Raw genomic sequence first — 21,157 nt, 5'->3', positions numbered from 1 at the left:
GACGGCACAGACAACCACCTCTGAAGATAGTTTTACCTGCACTACTGGAAGGAAAGCAACTATGTCACCGAATGTCACAGACTCCATTTTTTCAGGACCCCCATAGAGTCCAGCAATGGTGTTTTTGCAAGGTTGATTTAAGAGATTTGTGATCTCCCACAAAAGCTGCTCTGTTCTGCGGATCCCCCCCCCCACTCCAAACTCTGCTGGTTAAGCATTGAAGGACTAGGTTATTAATTCTAGAGACATCCGGAGCATGTATCCACATTTGGACATTTACATGTAAATTTGTACAATCTGGTGCATTTTCCAGTTCAATTGGGAACGATTTTTGTAGTGGCCCAGTGCCCCAGCTTATGTTGAGCAGTGTGCAGTTTGCCGGTGCCTGAATTGAATGTTGTTGAATCCAGCTATATATCCAGGTTCACCTCATTTGCATGATGTGGGTGAGTGCCAGGCATGATTCATGCTTCCTATTTGGCAACTACCCATTAGGAGGCAGGAATTCTTGTGCTGTTACAAATCTTACGCCCTGCAGCAGTGTACAGGCATTTTTGATATTAGATCGTGTTCTGGAAGTCCAGAAAAATATCAGTGAGCAGTTGTGGCAGCAGTAGGGTGCCATGGTTTGGAGGAAGCCATGGAGATCTTGCTGCAGCAAGTGCAGCAGAGGATGGATGTCATCTTTCCCCCTCCATTCTGTTGGATCGGCCAAAGGGTAGGTCAGAGGACTTGGCAGATCACGTCAATGCTAACAGCACTGTCCAGAGGACCTAGGTGCAGTGCTGGAAAAAGTTCAATGACCTCACCAGGAGAGGCAAAGCAGGCAACCACACTGTGACCTTATATTAATACAGTGCAACAATTAGTAATAGCATGAACTGTTCTATCCTGCCCATATGTTTTTTCTGTACTTGGTTAGCTTCCCATGGTTGCCCATTATCATAGAATCATAGAATCATAGAAAGGTTACAGCACGGAAGGAGGCCATTCGGCCCATCGAGTCCATACGGGCTCTATGTAAGAGCAATCCAGCTAGTCCCATTCCTCCACCCTTTCCCCGTAGCCCTGCAATTTTTTTCCTTTCAAGTACTTATCCAGTTCCCTTTTGAAGGCCATGATTGAATCTGCCTCCAACACCCCCTCGGGCAGTGCATTCCAGATCATAACCACTCACTGTGTAAAAATATTTCTCCTCGTGTCACTTTTGGTTTTTTTGCCAATCACTTTAAATCTATGCCCTCTCGTCCTTGACCTTTCCGCCAATGGGAACAGTTTCTCTCTATCTACTCTGTCTGGACCCTTCATGATTTTGAATACCTCTATCAAATCTCCTCGCAACTTTCTCTGTTCCAAGGAGAACAACCCCAGCTTCTCCAGTCTATCCACATAACTAAAGTCCCTCGTCCCTGGAATTGTTCCAGTAAATCTCTTCTGTACCCTGTCTATGGCCTTCACGTATTAGGCATCATGTACACTTCCCAACACCTCCCTTTCTCAGCATTTTCTTCCTTTAGTAGCAGCCGCAACTGTACAACTGCTTGCATGTACAGCACTTGCATGATGCATGTTTGCCTTCCCAACACCCATGAACACCACCCTTATACAGCAGTGGTATCAGTGCACTTCATACTGCCAATGTCAACTACTCAATGCATGCCACTGGTTTTGCAGAAGAGAGTGCATAACAAGACGGAGAGAATGGGAACAGGAGGAAGACTGGCAAACCTGGAGAGCAGACCCTCCAAATACAGACCTAGGACTTTGAAGAAGAAACAGGAGATGGAAAAGCAGGAGGTATGGCCCAGCTCAGGGCTCATAGCATACTATCCTTCTTTCGGTCTTCATACTACTGAGCCAAAACCTCTCTGACATTGAAACATGCATTGATTAGCAGGTTCAAAATATTATTGTGCATGAAAGTTGAATGTCACCAAGTTGTAATGAGGATAGATTTGTAGCTCTTTTTCTCCTGTTTCTACAGGTGTGACAGAAGAAGCTGAAGAGGGCACAAGTGGCCAGGTCCAGCCTTGCACCGTGCAACATATTGCATGACTCAAACTCACCCTGGCAAGCAACAGCACAGGTACATCCATCCTGGGGGCATTTAAAAAATGAATTTGAGGAGAGTGCAACATAGAGCAAGTGGAGGTGGCACAGGAGAAGCAGGAAGCAGAAGGACAGAGGGTGAGTTTGAATCTATCCACAGAGGATGAGGACAGGAATCCTGATCTCCAGGGCCCAGCTTTAAAAAGGGTGTTTTCTGAGCATGAAAAATTGTTGCGAGTCATTGGGGATCCCATACAGAGACCCTAACACCAGTCATGAATGCTCAGAAATGCTCAGAGTGCTGCCATACAGACCTTGGATCATACTGCCATCTCCTCCTTGGACAGGTTTGCTTATCAAATGGAAAGAGCCATTGATAGGAGTTTCAGCAATGTAATTGCTGGCATGGGATCTTCTGGCCCATATATCAACAAGTATGGTGAAACGGAGGCCAGGAGCCAGAGCAGACCTGAAATACCAATGTTAATGTTGCTGTTTCCCACGATGACAAGACATCTGCACCATCTTGCCACCCTTTCCCCGGATGACTTCATCTCTGTCAGGAAGTGGGCAGGGGCAGGCTTCATCCGCAGCTGCACAAGTGCTGCAGCTGGGCCACCCCAGGCCCGTGCTCAGAGTTCAAAGGACATCTCAATCCTAGAAGCTTCACAGCTGGACACAAAGCCAATCACCTGGGCTGCAGCCATGGAGGTAGTACCAGGAAGAAGCACCAAGGTTAGGTAGTACATCACAACACACACGTGCTTTTAGGAAAGGGGAAGCAGCATAGTAGCAAGCACTAAAATTAGAGACAAATCATGTTTTGGATAATAAATAGTGAAACTTGTAAATTAGGAACACCTAAGGGACTTGCATCAGGTGTCCTTTATTTGCAGGTGTCCCTATTTTCAAAATGGTCATTGTATGTACAGTAAATTATTTGGGACTGTCAATGAGTGTCCCGTTTTTGCAGGTGTCCCTTTGGACAGCTTTCACTGTGTAGTGGTGCTTGAGTTGCAGCATGTGCAAACAGATTCATTTGTATGGTTTTGGGAAATAGATGTGCAGTTGAGAGGAATGGTATGGCTGACAGTTAAGTAGGTTGCTGTGCAAATGTAGTTGATGGTGATTTTTTTTCCCCTAGAGCATAGGAAAGATGGAGGAAGGAATGTTTGTGCAAAGATAGATGAGGTAATTATGAGAAGTTATTATCTATCAGAGACTGCGAAACTGCTCTCATTGGCAAAAATGCTTGTGTAGTTGAATCCTCAGGCACCTAAATGAGATCTCCTTGGTAATGTTTGGTGTCCTCCTGTTCCAGTTGGTCCATATTGATTCCTGATTGAAGAGCAAAGTTATATAGCATGTAGCAAACAATAATGATTTGTGATACTTTGGCTGAATTATCATAAGTGTTAAGGTGTCGGAATCTTTGTTTCATCAAGCTGGTGGTGTGCTCGATAATGGTTCTGGTGGATGCATACACCTCATTGTACTGTGCTCTGCAGCTTTATGGGGCTGCCATAGAGCATCATGAGCTAAGGTTGCTTTGGTTTCCTAGAAACCAACATTTGCAAGTCAAATATGTGGGGAATGGAGGGTTGCCATAAAATGACTGCTGTTGGGGAAGCAGGGACTTGCATGATTCTGTACAGTTGGTCACAAAGACCCTGCACATTGATAGAAATATAGTCCTTTTGGTGCATCAGAGTCTCAGTATTGTGTGTGAGAGCACATTTGTACAATCAATAATGCCCTGGACTTTAGGGAATCCAGCCATTTGGAAAAAACCCTAGGGCTCTTTCTGTGCTGTTGTTGATTGTCCAAAGAGAAAGTGATGAAGCTGCTTGTTCTGGCAAACAACATGTCAGTCACCTGCTTAATGCATCTGTGGATCACAGACTGATTGATGCTGCTAATGTCCATGCTGTGCCTGCCTTGGAGTCACCTTGAAGCATATGATACAAACTCTGTCACGGCCTTCTTGGTGAATCTAAATCTTTGCACATATCACTCTCAGAAAAGTTCGGGTAAGTCTGTTAGTGCTGATAGATGCTGTTGGAAGGGTAATACCAAATACGAGCCCACATCCTGTAATGAAACCTAGATTCCCTTATATCCATGCATTCCTTCTCATCCTCTTAATCCTATAAGCAACACAAATAAAGTGGTATTCCCATAGTGACACCCACTGTGTGAAGGGGAATGGTGGAAGTAGCAGTATCTAACTCAAAGTTGTTGTACAAAGCTGCATGACCCACACAATTGAACAGAAGGAAAAATCGTAAAGCCAGCTCACCCACATTTGAACAAACTAAACTTAAATTACAGCTGTAAGTTGCTGGCTGTCTTTTTAAGCTAACATTTTATATACAGGCACATCCTAGTAACAGGCACAGCCTAGTAACAGGCACACCCAATTTATATGGTCAAGATAGGAAATGGTGTTGCACCAGCAAAATGGCTGTGGGAAAAAGGCACAGAAGGTATAATTATGACACATCTGTGTCATTCCAGTATGAAGCTGAAGTTATGAAGCTCCTGCCAGATTCAAGTGGGAGCTTCCTGCATCTGCCGTCCCCCACCCCCACAAGTTTCACTGGAAATGTACATGATGTTATGGGTCTCTACCCCTTTTCCAATGTTTCACACCATGAACTGCACACACCAAACGTAACTAGCAGCAATTGGCTCCATTTAGTTTTGTTCAAGGGCGCAACATAACGTGAGGCAGGGGTTCCCAATTATATTTAGAGAAGGTTCATTTATCTCATTCATCAATTTTACTGGGTCTGAATGGAACGCTACCTTATAGGATCAATAGAGGTATCTCTGTTACTTACTCCCTATGTCTCAGTTACTTTCCACATTCTCTCTTTCTCTTCATGGAGATCAAATTACTGTATTTTCAAATTTTTAAAATAAAATAGTACATATGTGTATAAAGTGATGTTTCCTTCAGGGAAGACAGAAAAATTTAGCTTCTCTTCCTACTTTCTAGTACTCTTCCCTTTCTCTCTGTTATTCTCTCATAGGAACATAGGAAAGTACAGGACTCATAGCAACTCCAGAATCCATCTGGCCGATTCTAGAACGGATGCTTCTCAAATGCCTACTCCTCAAATATCTATCCGATTCTGCCTCCATGGACAGTCTGCTCCATATGTTCACCATCCTGTGTGTAAAGTAGTTAAATGTAAGGTGTTTGTGCACCTTTTCATTTCTAAACTTTTGCCTGTGTTCCCTATTCTAGGGTTTGTGACAATCTTGAACATATTACCAAGTTTCAATTTATCTATTGACTTAAGAATCTTACTCCCTAGACTGATGTGTTTACTTATTTTGTCATTATTCCTTTCTTTCTTTCTTTCTCAGTGTCTCTTACTCTCCCATTCTTTCTCTATTTCTCTCTTTACTCTTTGCTTGGTGTCTCAGTTAATCTCCCCCTTTTTCTCTCTCTATTACTCTCTGACTGCTTTTGGTAGTTTCTCTGTTTCTCCTGTGATCTCTAGACTCATCCCACTATGTCCTTTTTAATCCAGTGCTCTTTGACTGCTACCTTTTCTTTCAGTAATCTTTCTCAACTTAGCTCTCTATTTACAACTCATCAGTTCACTCTATGGGCCCCTGAACAGCTAGTCAGTGCGCATATATCAAAGGAACAAGATTAAAAAACATAAATCAGAACTGCGTAAGATGTATGCGGCTCAACACTGAGGCCCCTCGATTTGCGAGCTCCCTACAACCAGAGGATTTGCAGATGTCTTAGGACACCCATGGCCTCTGACATTGCTTCATTTCTGCAATATCAGTTTATGTCATGGATATTGTAGATGTTCATTTCTTAAGAGCTGAGTGCAAGAACTGGGGAAATGAAGGTCAATAGGAAACCTCTTTACTTTGGTACATTCATCATCATATTCCAATTATATTTTAATATACTACCTGTCCTGATTCTTAACATAAAATATCCCTTCCTAGCAATTAGTATTGTCACTTTCCCCCAGATAGGCATTCATATTGTCCAAACTTGTAACACAAGCATTTAGAATATATATTAATCACACTAATCTTGGGAAAACACTGCATGAGTCTGCACTTGTGATAGCTACTCCTGTTGTCAGATATCTCACCTAGATTCTTCCTTACCTAAATGCTGACTATTACCATTGACTCTTTTCAATGTCTGCAAATGTAAACTATTACTTTTAGCTATATTCCTGCTCTACCAATCATCCCGATCCTTATAGACCTACATTGGCTCCCAATCCCCCAATGCCTGCACTTTAAAATTCTTATCCTCTGTTTAAATTCCTTCATTGCCTAGATCCTCCCTATTTCTGTTACCTTTTCCAGCTCTACAACTCCCCCCCCCCCGAAGAACACTGCATTCCTCCGACTCTGGCCTCTTGTATATCGTCCCCTCTTTGTCCCAAAATTGGCGATGATGTCTTCAGCTATCTCGGCCTACATTCTGGAATTCCCTCCCTAAACCTCTCCACCTCCATCTCCTCCTTTAAGACCTTCTTTAAAGCCCACCAATTACTCCCCTGTTATCTCCTTCATTGACTCGCCATCCATTTTTGCCTGATTATGCTTCTGAAAACATATCAGAAATAGTGGGGAACCAAGGGTCTAATGAGAGTGAGGAACTTAAAGTAATTAAAATTAGTAAAGAAAAAGTACTGGAGAAATTAATGGGACTAAAAGCAGACAACTCCCCTGGACCTGGTGGCTTGTTTAAAAGAGGTGGCTGCAGAGATAGTAGACGCATTGGTTTTGATCTTCCAGAATTCCCTAGATTCTAGAACGGTCCCAGTGGATTGGAAGGTAGCAAATGTAACCGTGCTATTCAAGAAAGGAGGGAGAGAGAAAACAGGGAACTACAGGCCAGTTAGCCTGACATCAGCAGTAGGGAAAATGCTAGAATCTATTATTAACGATGTCATAACAGGGCACTTAGAAAATCATAATATGATTAGGCAGAGTCAACATGGTTTTATGAAAGGCAAATCATGTTTGACAAATCTATTCGAATTTTTTGAGGGTGTAACTGGCAGGGTAGATAAGGGGGAACCAATGGATGTAGTATATTTGGATTTTCAAAAGGCATTTGATAAGGTGTTACACAAGATTAGGGCTTATGAGATTGTGGGTAATATATTAGCATGGATTGAGGGTTTAAAATTTTTTTTCGTTCATAGGATGTGGGCGTCGCTGGCAAGGCCAGCATTTATTGCCCATCCCTAATTGCCCTTGAGAAGGTCGTGGTGACCAACCTTCTTGAACAACTGAGTGGCTTGCTAGACCATTTCAGAGGGCGATTAAGAATCAACCACATTGCTGTGGGTCTGGAGTCTCATATAGGCCAGACCGGGTAAGGACAGCAGGTTTCCTTCCCTAAAGGACATTAGTGAACCAGATGGGTTTTTACGATAATCCAGTAGTTTCATGGCCACCATTACTGATACTAGTTTTTTTTAAATATAAGCCGTATGGCCTACTGCACCTCCTATTTCTTATGTACTTATGAAGTGACTTGAGATGTTTTTATACTTTAAAAATGCTATATAAAAGCAAGTTGTTGTTGTTGTTATACATCTGGCCAATGTTCCCCTTTTACACTGGCCCTGAAAATGTAATGAGAAGTTTCTAAAGCCTGAATCTCTTAATTTGTTACATGTTTGCAAACCTATTTGAGTCCATAGTACTGAAGTACATTACTCCTTATAGGACACGAACAGTCTTTGCTCCCAAAGACACATCAGATTCCCCTAACTGTAACTGTATAATACACAAGATTCTCATCCTATTTAAATCCCTTGGTGGCCTTCTTGCTCCCTATCTCTGTAACCTTCTCCAGCCCTACAACCAGCTCTCCTGAACTTTCTGTTCCTCTGACTAGCCTCTTAAGCGTCCACTTTCGCTTCCTCCTACCATTGGCAGCTGTGCCTTCAGACCCCTTGACCCCGCATTCTGTAATTCCCTTCCTAAACCCCGCCACCTCCTACTTCTACTGAAAGACCCTCCTTAAAACCCACCTGTTTGACCAAACTTTTAGTCACCCCTCCTGAAACCTCCTTCTTTGGTTGGTGGTCAATCTTTCTTGATTATGTCTCAGAATCGTGTAGAGAATTTTTGTTTTACACGCTTCAGGAAGAGGTACCAGATATGAGAACCAGCTTGGATCTGCTCTTACAATTTTGTTGAAAAATATACGTAAAATTTAATTCTGCAAATTATCCGTTGTGACTATATTATAGGAACATAGGAATGATCTCAGTGCGGGGAGACTCTGACGGTGTGTTTAGGAAAGAGTAGGATGGTGATTAATTGGACATAATGTCCACCACAGCAGCCACCTTGCCGACAGGTGAGGGGGTTTCATGGGCTCTGTTGACAAACTTGGAAAGCGATTGCAGAGATGGTGCTGAAGGAGGCTGAGCAGCGGCGTACGTGCGAGTGAACGCCGGCCTCTTGTTACCCGGCGGGGCCCGGAGCAGCCCAGCTCTCCTCCCACCCCCCCTTCCTCTCTCTCTCTCTCTGTCCCTCCCCCTCCGCTCCCTCGATTGTGGGAGGTTGCCATTTAAATACACAAGGAGCAACATGGCGGACAGTTCGGAGAGTCCGTCTTCAGAAGCGAAGGTCAGGCTGGTGAATCGCTGCTCTTGGTGACCCCCAACCCGTTAAGCCGGTGAGTAGGCCGCTCCTCGTCTCGGTCTCGTCGTTGACGGGTCGGTTGTTTTTTTTAAATTTTGACTGCTCGGGGTGAGCCGAGGCGGCGGCGTGGGTCTGTTCAAGACAGCGGGCGGGGGCTGCCTCTCTGTGAGCCCCGTTTTTGCTGCAGCCGCATCTGGCTCATCGCCTCCTCTCCGCATGCGAGTGAAGGGGCTCGGGAACCTTCCAGGCCGTCCAACCCCGGACAGGGACTCTCCAGAGCCGGCTCCCCTCAACTTCTGCGCCGAGGCCAGTAAAGTGTGTGTGTTTTTACAGTAAATGTATCGGGGCCTCGCTGCTGCAATGTTACTCGATGTATTTTATTGTCGGGTCGGCTTGGCGCTGCAGCCGGGGTCGGGAAGGCGCCGCTTTCTCTAATTGGGTTAAGTAAATTCGCTAAAATGCGAGCTTTGCTTTTGGCTCTCAACCTAACTTCAACGGAAGCGTCCGAGCGACGCCATTGACGGACAGTTAAATTGACCAATCAGAGAGCCTGCAGTGCCTTGGCACGCTGCGAACACCCGTCATTCAAGCCAATTGGCGGCGACTGCGCTCGGGAAAGGGGCGGGGTCAAGATTTCTCCAGGGGTTAAGTTAGGTTGCACTGGAGTTCGCTTCATCAACAGTAATGATAAACACCGAGAGCCAGGGCGGCCCAACGCGCAGGCGCCGGCCCATCCCGCAGTATGTCGGGAGTTGTAGTTTTTCAGCACGGGTTCTTCCGGTACGTGGTATGGGAGGAGAGGGTGACGCGGAACTACAACTCCCATGGATGCCGATTCCGCGGGGGGGGGGGAGAAAGGAGGGAAGGCGTGATGTGCCGCCCTCCCCCACTGGCAGCGGCGGAGCAGGGTCTTTGAGTTACCATGAAAGATAAAACGGTGATTAAGGCTGGGACCAATGGCAGCTCCTCGGCCAATCCACTTAATTCGGCTGAACTGGTCCTTTTTGAGGTTGCACGAGCTCTTGTCGGTTGGTCTTCACACAGCCGAGTAAAACTTTTTCTCCTTTTTCCTAATGTTTTTGTGCGGCAGGCACCACTTTCATTTGTTGGTTAAGGTTTTTTTTTCACGGGATTTGTTTCGCCTTCAACTCGATTTCCCCGTCAGTGTGGTGGTTAATGTTCAGAAACAAGCAGTGGAAAAACACCCAAGGATCCATTGTAGAAATCCGACAGGCTTCTGTGAAACTTGCACTTTCGATGTCCCGTGATTGCAAGTTACTGCCCTTTTCTCTTTTTAATTGTACACTGCATTTTGGAGGATATTTTGTTCTGTTTTTCCGGTGTTGTAAAAGAGGGAAGTTTCTCAACAGGGATTGAATTTGGGCTGTTTCTGGTTTGTTTGGCTTAGTTGTGTGGTGTAATACCAGCTGAACTGTGAGGGGGTTCCTTTCGTGGAATTAATCAAAAGATGCAATTATCAGGAACTAAATAGTAGCATAGTAATGTTACGATCAGGAGAAGACCATCTAGCTGCCTTATCCTTGCTATGAGCCACAAATAGCCCTGGATCATCTAATAGGAATTCATCTAGTCCCTTTTTCAAAACCAGCCATGACTTTCTCTTTTTTTTCCCCTAAAGACGTGCTTGTATTCTGTTCCACAATTCTGTCAGTCATTTAAAAATAAAAGTTGCCTTATTTTCTTTTGGACATACATAACTTTAAACTGTGTATCCTACTCAAATCCTGTGTTCAGAATTACTTTCAGATATTGGAATTCTCCATACCTTGAAAATCAGACTCTCTTCATCACCCTCTTCAGAGAAGTGTAGCTCCAAGGCAGATCATCTTTCCTCATAACTCTTCCCTGTTAAGTTCAGGAATAAGCCTCATTGCCACCCTCTGAACTCCCTCTAATATTTCTACATCTTTCCTGTAACATGGAGTCCAAATCCAAGCCCATACTTCAGATGCAGCGTCACCAAGGCAGATAAAATTGCATCACCAACTTTAGTTATACGTCCCAAATTTTATTTGCTTTCTTTATCACCTGTAAACACTGAACCTAACTCATGACTTCAAAGACCTACCCATCAAAACCCCCTGAACTACTTCAGTTGCCTCAATCATGTTCCTATTTAATTCGTAATCTATATTTTTCCTCCTTCCTAATCTCATGACCTTGCATTATCCACTCGTAAGTGCCATTCTCTGCCCATTGACTGAGCCTGTCCAGATCCCTTTGGATAATTGGAGATTGGTTAGCACCCAATTTGGTGTCAACTGCAAACTCTAACAGTAGCTCCAGCACTGATCCCTATGGGACTGCACTGATTGGTTTTCATTCTGACTTGCCATCCTTTCTTGTCTCGGTGTCAGCTTTGGCTCGGAGGTAGCACTCTTGCCTCAGAGTTAGAAGGTCACAGGTTCAAGCCCTCCTCTTCCTTTAAGACGCTCCTTAAAACCTACTTCTTTGACCCAGCTTTCCTAATGTTAATTGTATCTGTGATTATATCAATTAGTGTTAATTGTATTCTGGTGTTGCACATCAATTGGGAACTCTCATATCGATTTATATGAAAACTTGTCTGGGGCTGCACTGCATATAACGTGGAGCTCTGTGAATAAAGGCTTGGAAGCAACTGAAGACTGGGCTCTAGTATTCTACACCACCTGGCTATCCAGCTTATAACACCTAATGGCTCCTTTGGCACAGTGTCAGTTTTTGTTTGATTATGTTCCTGTGAAGCGTCTTGGGACATTTTACTGTGTTAAAGGTGCTATATAAATGCAAGTTGTTGTCGTCAGAGGTGCCATTTGTTGAATTAGACCTTTAACCGAGCCCCTCCTGCACTCTCGGGCAAATGTAGTAGATTCCATGGCATTTTTTTTTTGAAGATAAACAGGAGAGTTCTCTTGGTGTCCTAGCCAACATTTATCCATCCACCAAAATCAGATTATCTGCCCATTTATCACATCGATGTTTGTAGGATCTTATTGTGCTACCTTATTTTTTTTGCAAGAGTGTCTACACTTCAAAAAAAAAAGTACTTTATTGGCTGTGAAGCGCTTTGGGATGTCCTGAGGCCATGGAAGTCCCTACATAAATTTAATTTTGTTCATTCATCCTTTTAGCCAAGCATGCACTCAATCTAATACTTTGCCATCTATTCCATGAGAATTAGTCTGTTACGTGGGGCAATGCCAAATGCCTTCCTGAAATCCAGATAGATGAACACCTACCCTTACCCATCAGATCTGTAACCTCAAAAGAAATCCAGTAAATCATCAGGCACAACCTGCCCTTTTTGACACTGTCCTTTTGAGTGCTACCTTATGCTGCTCTTCAACAAAGTCTCAGAACATTTTTTCCACGATCATGAGGCTGACGTGTCTGTAATTTGAGGGTTTATCTCTTGTCTCTAATGATGGGGCTACATCATTCCAATCCACTGGGATGTTACCACATTCAGATAGATACCAGTGAAAGGATTTACAGTATCCTCAGACAATTCCACCACCTTTTGAAAGGAAATAGTTAAAGCTTGGTTTCTGTTTACCTTCAGCTTCATAAACCTTTCTACTGTGCTTTCCCTTGAAGCTAAGGGTTTCCAATCCCGCTTTCTCCATTATACTCCACTATCAACTCACACCTCTTGTCCCATCCCTATCAGTGGCAAAAACAATGACAAGATAATTTAATTCTGCTACTTCCCTGTCCTCTGACACCACCTCCCTTGGTAAATAGTTCAGTGCCACTCTGTACCCTTCTCTTGCACCTTTTAAAGAATACTTTGTTACTATCCTTTTATATTTTTTGCTTTATTTCTTATTTAAGAAGTTATGCTTCAGTTGTACAGCGCCTTGGTCAGACCTCATGGTGTTGAGGTACATATCAGTTGTTGTCTAATAGAATGGTGGAACGTGCTTGAGGGGCCGAATGGCCTACTCCTGTTCCTATGTTCCTTTTTTAAAACATTACTTCTCGGGATGTCGAAGTTGCTGGCAAGGCTAGAACCTATTGCCCATCCCTAGTTTCCCTGGGAAGGTGGCGGTGGGCCTTCTTGAATGTGGTTTGATACTACTGAGTGGCTTGCTAGGCCACGTTAGAAGGCAGTTTAGAGTCAGTTGTGTTGGTATGTGCCTCCAGTCCCACATAGGCCAGACTGGGTAAGGAGGGCAGGTTTCTTTTTCCTACAGGACATTAGTGAACCAGTTGGGTTTTTATGACAATCCAACAGCATTGTGGCCACTTTTACTGATACCATATTTTTATATCTAGATTTTTAAAAAACTGAATTCATATTCTTAAACTGCAATGGGATTTGAACTCTCATTCTCTGGATCATTAGTCCAGTAACATAACTGCTACACTACCATTCCTATGTTTCTATATTTCTCTTGTGTCTTTGCATCTCATCAGCTTCTTAATGTTTCTGTTTGATTTTTAGTCCTCCCCATCCTTTCTTCCCTGTACATTTCAGAATATTATACACCCTTTATCCCCCCCTTAATGCTTCCACTTTTCATTCAAGCCACTTTCTGACTTGTTTTTGGGATGAACTGCCTCAGCAGTTTTTTTAAATGTGCTTAACACATTCCCATTTTCCCCCCTATATCCTTTTAAAATAGTTCTTCATATTTTATTGCTTTCATATAACATTTTCTTGGAGTCTGCTCTCTTGAAATTCAATTCCTTATGCCCATAGAATAACCATCATTTCAGTAGTGATTCATTTGGGTTGCTGATCCACTAATGTCTCTTGAATTGCTAGAGTTAAAATATTTCTGAAAAAAATATTTTCTTATTCTTTCCACTTGGTATGCGGTATTCCATGGATGAGAATGAACAGAGGATCTATTCCCAGGCTTCTACCAATGTTGCTATGTAACAAGGAGACTGGCACATCTGGCCATGTTGACTTTTTCTCCCGTTTTCTCTTCCTCTGCCCCATGGTGTAATATCTGCTTCTTTGTCTACTTCTTCCCTACACTCCCTTCAAAAAATAACAAACTTGGGATCAGAAATGTAGCACCAAGGAATTGTAGATAAAACTGGCTTAATATAATATAAACTCTGCAGTTTATATTGCTCTGATCCAGCTTTTGTTGGTATATAATGTTATTCTGTAGCTATGTTGCAATAATGTTCTGTGACTGCTGCTGCTAAATGAGTAGTTGGATTATGAGTCACATTTGTGTTTTGTAGCTTGAATCCATAGGAAAGGGCTGTTGTCTTTACGTGGACCTGTAAACTTTCTTTAAAAAAGTGTCAGGCTCTTCTATTATTTTGTAATAATGTTACCAGAAATGCTATTTTTTCCCTCTTAAATGAAGTTGTTTGTACTTATGAATCTTGGGAATAATAATATGTACCAGAAACTGACTCTGGGTGTCATTTGGTCTTCATAACATTGGAAAACTGACCAGTACTTACCAGCAAATTACATGTACCAATTTTGGATAGATTTAGGATGAACGATTTAAAGATGTAAAGGTCTCAGACTTTCAAGATTTAATTTCTGTGGATTATTTGTTGCTTTTCATTGGTATGATCTTTGGTCTGCCAGATCTGATTTTCCTGCCTTTCCTTTCTCTCTTTCAATATTCCCAGAATTTTGCCTTCTGTACTGGCTTCCATTTTGCCAGCTATTTCAAGGCTTTGGTGCCAGATGGAAAAGCTAAAAGAATTCATATTAACACACCAGGCACAGCTCTATAATCTATTACTACAAGCCCAGTTTGTTAAACTTGTGCTATAATTATGTAATGTTTATTTTGATATGGGTAATGGCAGTTACAATTATGGAAGAAAATATGATTAACCCACATTTACAGTACTTTGTCAGAGATTGATCCAGAGGTCTTGTGCACTCCTTGTAACTATTTGGCACAATTCTTTACTTGTGAGCCTCATTATTTTCAATTCTGAATTATAAAATGACCAAGTTATATTACATGGATGTCATTCTGGTATTTCTTCATTTTCTCTCCCCCCCCCCCCCCCCCCCCCCCCCCCGCCTTGCCGGTGTAGCTGGATAAATCCCTGCTTTAGAGATCATCAAAGCACTGGTTTCCTGGGATGGGAAAGGGAACATTGTTTTATCAAGTCTGCAAACTCTGATGGAATAAATGTGTAAAAAATGTTATTGTAATGATCTGGGGAAGTTGTCTTGAAATCATGTGACATAACAAGGAATCTAGCAGTGCAACTGAAAATTCCCCTAGAAAGTTATTCTGATTCTGCTAGGAATTTTGGTTGCCTACTGTAAGTGGCTGAGGCTTGGAGCAGCTCTGTAGCCGTGCTTTCAAAGAAGGAAAAACATGGATTTTTATCGTGCCTCTCATGACCTCAGGACGTCACAAAGTGCTTTACAGAAAATGAAGTACTTTGAAGTGTAGTTACTGTTGTAATGTAGGCAACGCGATCACCAATTTGCGCACAGCAAGGTCCCACAAACATCAATGAGATAATGACCAGATAATCTGTTTTAGCAATGTTGGTTGAGGGAGAAGTATTGGCTAGGACACCAGGAAGAACTCCCCAGCTCTTTGATATGTTGCCATGGGATCTTTTATGTCCACCTGAGAAACCGAGGCCCTATCTGCCCTAACGTCTCATCTGAAAAATGGCACCTCCGACAGTGCAGCATTCCCTCAGTATTGTACAGGAGTGTCAGCCTAGATTTTGTGCTAGAGTTCCTGGAGGGGGACTTGAACCCACAACCTTCTGACTCAGCGGCAAGCGTGGTACCACTGAGCCACGGCTCACATCTCTGAGAAGGTGTGTAGTGTGGGAAAACTACAAAACCAAAAAACAAAAACAATTTTTTTCATAATAAAACTGAATTTTGAACTCAATATTCATCAATTCTGTTAATGTTGTGCTTACCCTTCAAAGTAAAATCAATTATCACTTTTTCATAGCTGAAATATAATTCTTGATTGACTAAACAGAATGGTTTGCTCTAGAATTATTCAAAATTCAGGCAAGCAGCTGAAAATTCCAGGCCTTGACTTTTAGTTTAAAACATACTATACAATTTTAAACGTCCCAAAGACTTACCTTGTTGCAGTTGTTCTTGCCATGCTGATTATAAGTAAGTTCTTGCTTTCTTTACTCCTAAGTCGAATAGTTCTGCTGGAAGAACGAATGACATAGACTTGCATGTCCAGAAATAAATGACACAATTTCCTTCATATTTATTTGAAATATGAAAAAGCAAGGGTCAGTTTAAAAAAAAATGCTGCATAGACACTACACACATTAAGATTGTACTGGAAAATGTAGGTAAATGCAGTGATCAACTGTGTCCAACTATCATAGTCAAATCACTGGGACACTTCCTATGTTGAAAACACTTAAAAAAAAAAAAATAGGTATTTTATTTACTATATTATTTACTCTGGTTTCTCTTGAAAACTTCCATAAATATATTATGCCTGGTGCTGTTTGCTTTTAATGGAGTTGTTAATAGCATTGTAGTTTATAAAACAGACTCCAAGTCATAAAAGTGTCAACCTTGACTCAATGGTAGCCTAAGTCAGAAGGTTGTGAGTTCAAGGCTCCCACCAGGATTTGAGCACATATTCTAGGCTGACACTTCAGTTTAGTACTGAGGGAATACTCAGCGGTGTCGTCTTTTGGATGAAACACAAAACTCTTGGGTGGATGTAAAATATTTCATGGCACTATTCGAAGAAGGGCAGGGGTGTTCTGGTGTCCTGAACAACATTTATCACTCACTCAACTAACTCCACCAAAAACAGATTCACTGGTCATTCACCTCATTGCTATTTGTAGAATCTTGCTATGTGCGTTTGCGTACATAACGAGTGACTTTATTTCGAAAGTAATTAATTGATGACCTGAAGTCAGGAAAGATGCTATATAAATGCAAGTTTGTTCTTCTACAAAATAAACCTATCTGAGGTGAAATGTCTTGAGGGCTTAGTGGGTAGTGGACCTACCTGGTGAGCACTGAACCATGGAGATCAGGATAGCCCCAAGTTTGCTCCTCGTCCGGGCTGAGTTCGTTGGGGTGGCAGCGGGGATATTGTAATTGGGTTTAGTGTTTTTGGGCTGTGAAGGAGAAAAAAAATTGGCTCTGGTTCCCACTACTGATAGCTATCCAATGATGTTTCTCCATATCTGTGGATGTTTAGTGAGGATAGGATCAGGCTGAAATGTGTTTCCTGTAGTGAAATAGCCTAATATAGTCGAGAAGAGCTGCTGAGCTTGTGTAATTCTGTTTTTGTGAGTAGGGGAGTAAATTGAGGGGGGAGACCTTAGAGTTACGACCCCTTGTGTTTGAAGAATTTGTGGCTGTTGGGCATGACTTTTCATGTGAAAGATTTTGCTTTTTTTCTTGCCCATTTTCTTTCATTGGTGGTGTTGTCATGGTGCATTGAATCACAGAATCTTACAACACAAAAGGAGGCCATTTGGCCCATCATGCCTGTGCCACCTTGTTGAAAGAGCTATCCAATTAGACCCACTCGCCTGCCCTTTCCCCTTAGGCCTGCAATTTTTTCCATTTCATCTATGTATCCAATTCCCTGATCGTAACAACTTGCAATGTTTTTAAAAAAAAAATCCTCATCTTCCCTCCTAGTTGTTTTGTAATTCTGTGGGTACCAATCACTGATACTTTGGCCAAATGGCATTATTCATGTCAGCCTTGACCGTGTCAGAAGTCTATTTGAGGCTTTGCACTCAGTTATGATCCTGATATCCACACATGAGGATCTGTAGGAGTTGCAAGATAGTAAATGGGAGTGGAACTCTGCCTCAACATTCTGCTTCTGAACCCAGGGCAGCTGAGGCCATTTATAGCAGTGAAACTTGCCATTCCAATTGAGATGGGTTAACTCAACAAAAACTGGCTGGAAATTGGTATGTTCTTGGCTCAATTACTTACTTCAATAAACTTGCTTAGCCATTGCATAGAGCCACCATATGAATGATTCTGAATAAGATTCAGTGCAAGTATCTAAATATTGAAGGCAAGACAAAAATAAATGAACGTTGCCTACATTCCTGCTTTTGAGTCATGTATATTAAACAGTTTCAGTGGCTTTGCAATCCATTGTTATGTGACTTATTACTCAAATGAAACGACAGTGCCCAATCCACATGAAACTTATTGTGTAATTAAGTGATAATGGATTCAGGTGATTGTTGACTGTCAGCTTGATGGAATGTTGCTGTTTGCATAATCCTAACACCAATGAAAAGAAAGACAGACTTGCATTTATGTAGCGCTTTTCACGAACTCGAGATTTCCCAAAGCGCTTTATAGCCATTGAAGTGTAGTCACCGTTGTAATGTAGGAAACGCGGCAGCCAATTTGCACACTGCAAGGTCCCACAAACCACAATGTGATAATGACCAGATAATCTGTTTTTTAGGTGTTGGTTGAGGGATAAATATTGGCCAGGTTACCGGAAGAACTCCCCAGCTCTTCTTTGAAATTGTGCCATGGGATCTTTTGCGTTCACCTGAAAGGTTTAACGACTCTTCCGAAAGATGGCACCTCCAACAGTGCGGCACTCCCTCAGTACTGCACTGAAGTGCTAAAATGTCAAATGGGGTCTAATGAGAGTGAGGAACTTAGATTAATTAAGATTAGTAAAGAAAAAGTACTGGAGAAATTAATGGGACTAAAAGCTGACAAATCCCCTGGACCTGATGGCCTATATTCTAGTGTTCTAAAAGAAGTGGTTGCAGAGATATTGGATGTATTGGTTTTGATTTTCCAGAATTCCCTAGATTCTAGAACTGTCCCCATGGATTGGAAGGTAGCAAATGTAACCCAACTATTCAAGAAAGGAGGGAGATAGAAAACAGGGAACAATAGGCCAGTTAGCCTGACATCGGTAGAAGGGAAAATGCTAGAATCTATAGTAACAGGGCATTTAGAAAATCAAAATATGATTAGGCAGAGTCAACACGGTTTTATGAAAGGGAAATAGTGTTTGAGGGTGTAACTAGCAGGGCAGATAAGGGGGAACCAGTGGATGTAGTATATTTGGATTTTCAAAAGGCATTCGATAAGGTGCCACACAAGGTTGTTACACAAGATTAGGGCTCATGGGATTGTGGGTAATATATTAGCATGGATAGAGGATTAGTTAATGGACAGAAAACAGAGAGTAGGAATGAATGGTTCATTTTCGGGTTGGCAGGTGTAACTAGTGGGGTGCCGCAAGGATCAGCACTTGGGCCTCAGCTGTTTACAATATGTACCAATGACTTAGATAGGGAGACTGAGTGTAATATATCCAGGATAGCTGACGATACAAAGCTAGGTTGGAAAATAAGCTGTGAGGAGGATGCCAAGGGACGGGTTAAGTGACTGGGAGAGAAGGTGGCAGGTGAAGTATAACGTGGGGAAGTGTGAAATTATCCACTTTGGTAGGATGAATAGAAAAGCAGAATATTTATAAAATGAGAGAGTAAGAAATGTTGGTATTCAGAGGGATTTGGGTGTCCTTGTACATGAATCACAGAAAGTTAACATGCAGGTACAGCAAGCAATTAGGAAGGCAAATGGTATGTTAGCCTTTATTGCGAGGGGTTGGAGTATAAGAGTAAGGAGGTCTTTCTGCAATTATATAGGGCTCTGGTGAGATCACACCTGGAGTACTGTGTACAGTTTTGGTCTCCTTACGTAAGGAAAGATATACTTGCCTTACAGGAGGTGCAACGAAGGTTCACTAGATTAATTCCTGGGATGAGAGGGTTGTCTTATGAGGAGAGATTGTGTAGAATGAGCCTATACTCTCTGGTGTTTAGAAGAATGAGAGGTGATCTCATTGAAATGTATAAAATTCTTAGAGGGTTTGATAGGGTAGATGCTGAGAAGCTGTTTCCCCTGGCTCAAGAGTCTAGAACTAGGGGTCATAGTCTCAGGATAAGGGGTCGGCCATTTAGGACTGAGTTGAGGAAACATTTCTTCACTTAGAGGGTTGTGAATCTTTGAATTCTCTACCCCAGAGGGCTGTGGATGCTCAGTCATTGAGTATATTGAAGATTGAGATCGATAGATTTTTAGACACTAGAGAATTAAGGGATATGGGGGTAGGGTGTGAAAGTGGAGTTGAGATAGATGATCAGCCATGACCTTATTGAATGGCGGAGCAGGCTTGAGGGGCCGTATGGCCTACTGCTGTACCTAATTCTTATGTTCCTATGTTCACTGCAGATTCTTGCACCTGTGATCTCTTTCGCTCCTTCACACTTGATTTCTGGGTTGTTTTCTCCCCTTTTCTTTTTCACTCTTGCATTTTCTGATTTTTGTTTGATTTCTAGCATCTGCAATTTTTTGCTTAGCATTGTGTAAATAGTCATTACCAGTAAATTTGGAAGCGCCCTTTGTTCAGTTAGCATTTGTAAAGGAGACCTTTCCTTAGTAGCTAGGCAGAAAGAGTTGCTGGTAGAGTTTAATTGGTACTGTTGTGTGATTGGATCTCTGATGTTTCCCTGCAGGGGAAGTTTATGATCTTGTCTGGGCAACAGGGAGGCACCAATGAGAGGTTGTGTGCATCCCCATGGGGAGAAAACATTTGAGAAGTTGTTCACTTCATGCTATCATATATTGTCTTATTAGAAAGATAATGCTCCAGGCATGGGCGCACCTTACTTGCACTCTAAGCCAGGAAATAGTGTAGGTAATAGTGCAAATGCTTTAAAATGATTTCTGGCTGTTTGTAGTTTATAGTCCAGCTGCTTTAACGCGTTGAATGTTTGCAAATCAGTAAATCTTGCAATTGTGCGGAAAGAAACTGACAATTATGTAGTTAAAATTCTATAAAGAATGTTCCTAGATAAAAAATAATCAGGTTTGGTGACATTCTTCTTTTCATTTGGAGATGCAGATTGCAGGCTTTGGATATCAGTGTCACTGATTAGAGCATATATCTATTCAATGGCTCATGTTTTGGGCAGCAATCCATTGTATGCTCACAAAACCTTGATTGGTAGTTGGCTAACCAGTTTTACATTATATAACGCATCCATTTTGGGCTTGTCCATTTTAATTTTTTTTGATGGCAGAAGAATGTTAAGACACGTCGGGCATGATTTTATTGGAGAGCCGGGAAGAGGACTGGGGGTGGAATTCCTGATGGGGAAACCCGGATGTACGGGTAAAGGCGTCACTTTTTTGACCGTTTCCCACCCGACAGGCCAGGCTGGCCTCAATCGGAAGGGCGAAGAGGATGCGAGCAGGTAAGTCTTAGATGTAGGGGGTCATTGGGGGGGTCTCAGTCATCGGGGGTCGTTGCAGGGGTCGGAGATCATTGTTGGGGGGGGATGAGGGGGAGTCTTACCTGCTGCTTTTGGACCTTCGCCACCGCCTCACGTAGTGTGAAGTAGAAGGCCTGGGAATCCTGGCCCCCAGGGGTTAAAAACAAAAAAATCTGTTGGAGTGGAGGCCTGCAGCCTC

General features: G+C 42.5%; 1 protein-coding gene across 9 annotated transcripts in view; it reads left to right on the top strand.

Moving 5' to 3' along the window:
- Window positions 1-8,638: 8,638 nt before the first annotated feature.
- The window catches only part of ncoa2 (nuclear receptor coactivator 2), a 280,623-nt gene continuing 268,104 nt past the window's right edge, over window positions 8,639-21,157 (top strand). For all 9 annotated transcript variants that reach the window (XM_067980345.1, XM_067980351.1, XM_067980354.1 and 6 more), the window contains exon 1: window positions 8,639-8,743. The gene's annotated coding sequence lies outside the window, so the exon portion shown is untranslated. The remainder of the gene's footprint in view (window positions 8,744-21,157) is intronic.

The sequence above is a fragment of the Heptranchias perlo genome, chromosome 3 (assembly GCF_035084215.1).
Source record: "Heptranchias perlo isolate sHepPer1 chromosome 3, sHepPer1.hap1, whole genome shotgun sequence".
Lineage (NCBI taxonomy): Eukaryota > Metazoa > Chordata > Chondrichthyes > Hexanchiformes > Hexanchidae > Heptranchias > Heptranchias perlo.
This window is presented reverse-complemented; position numbering and strand designations above follow the sequence as displayed.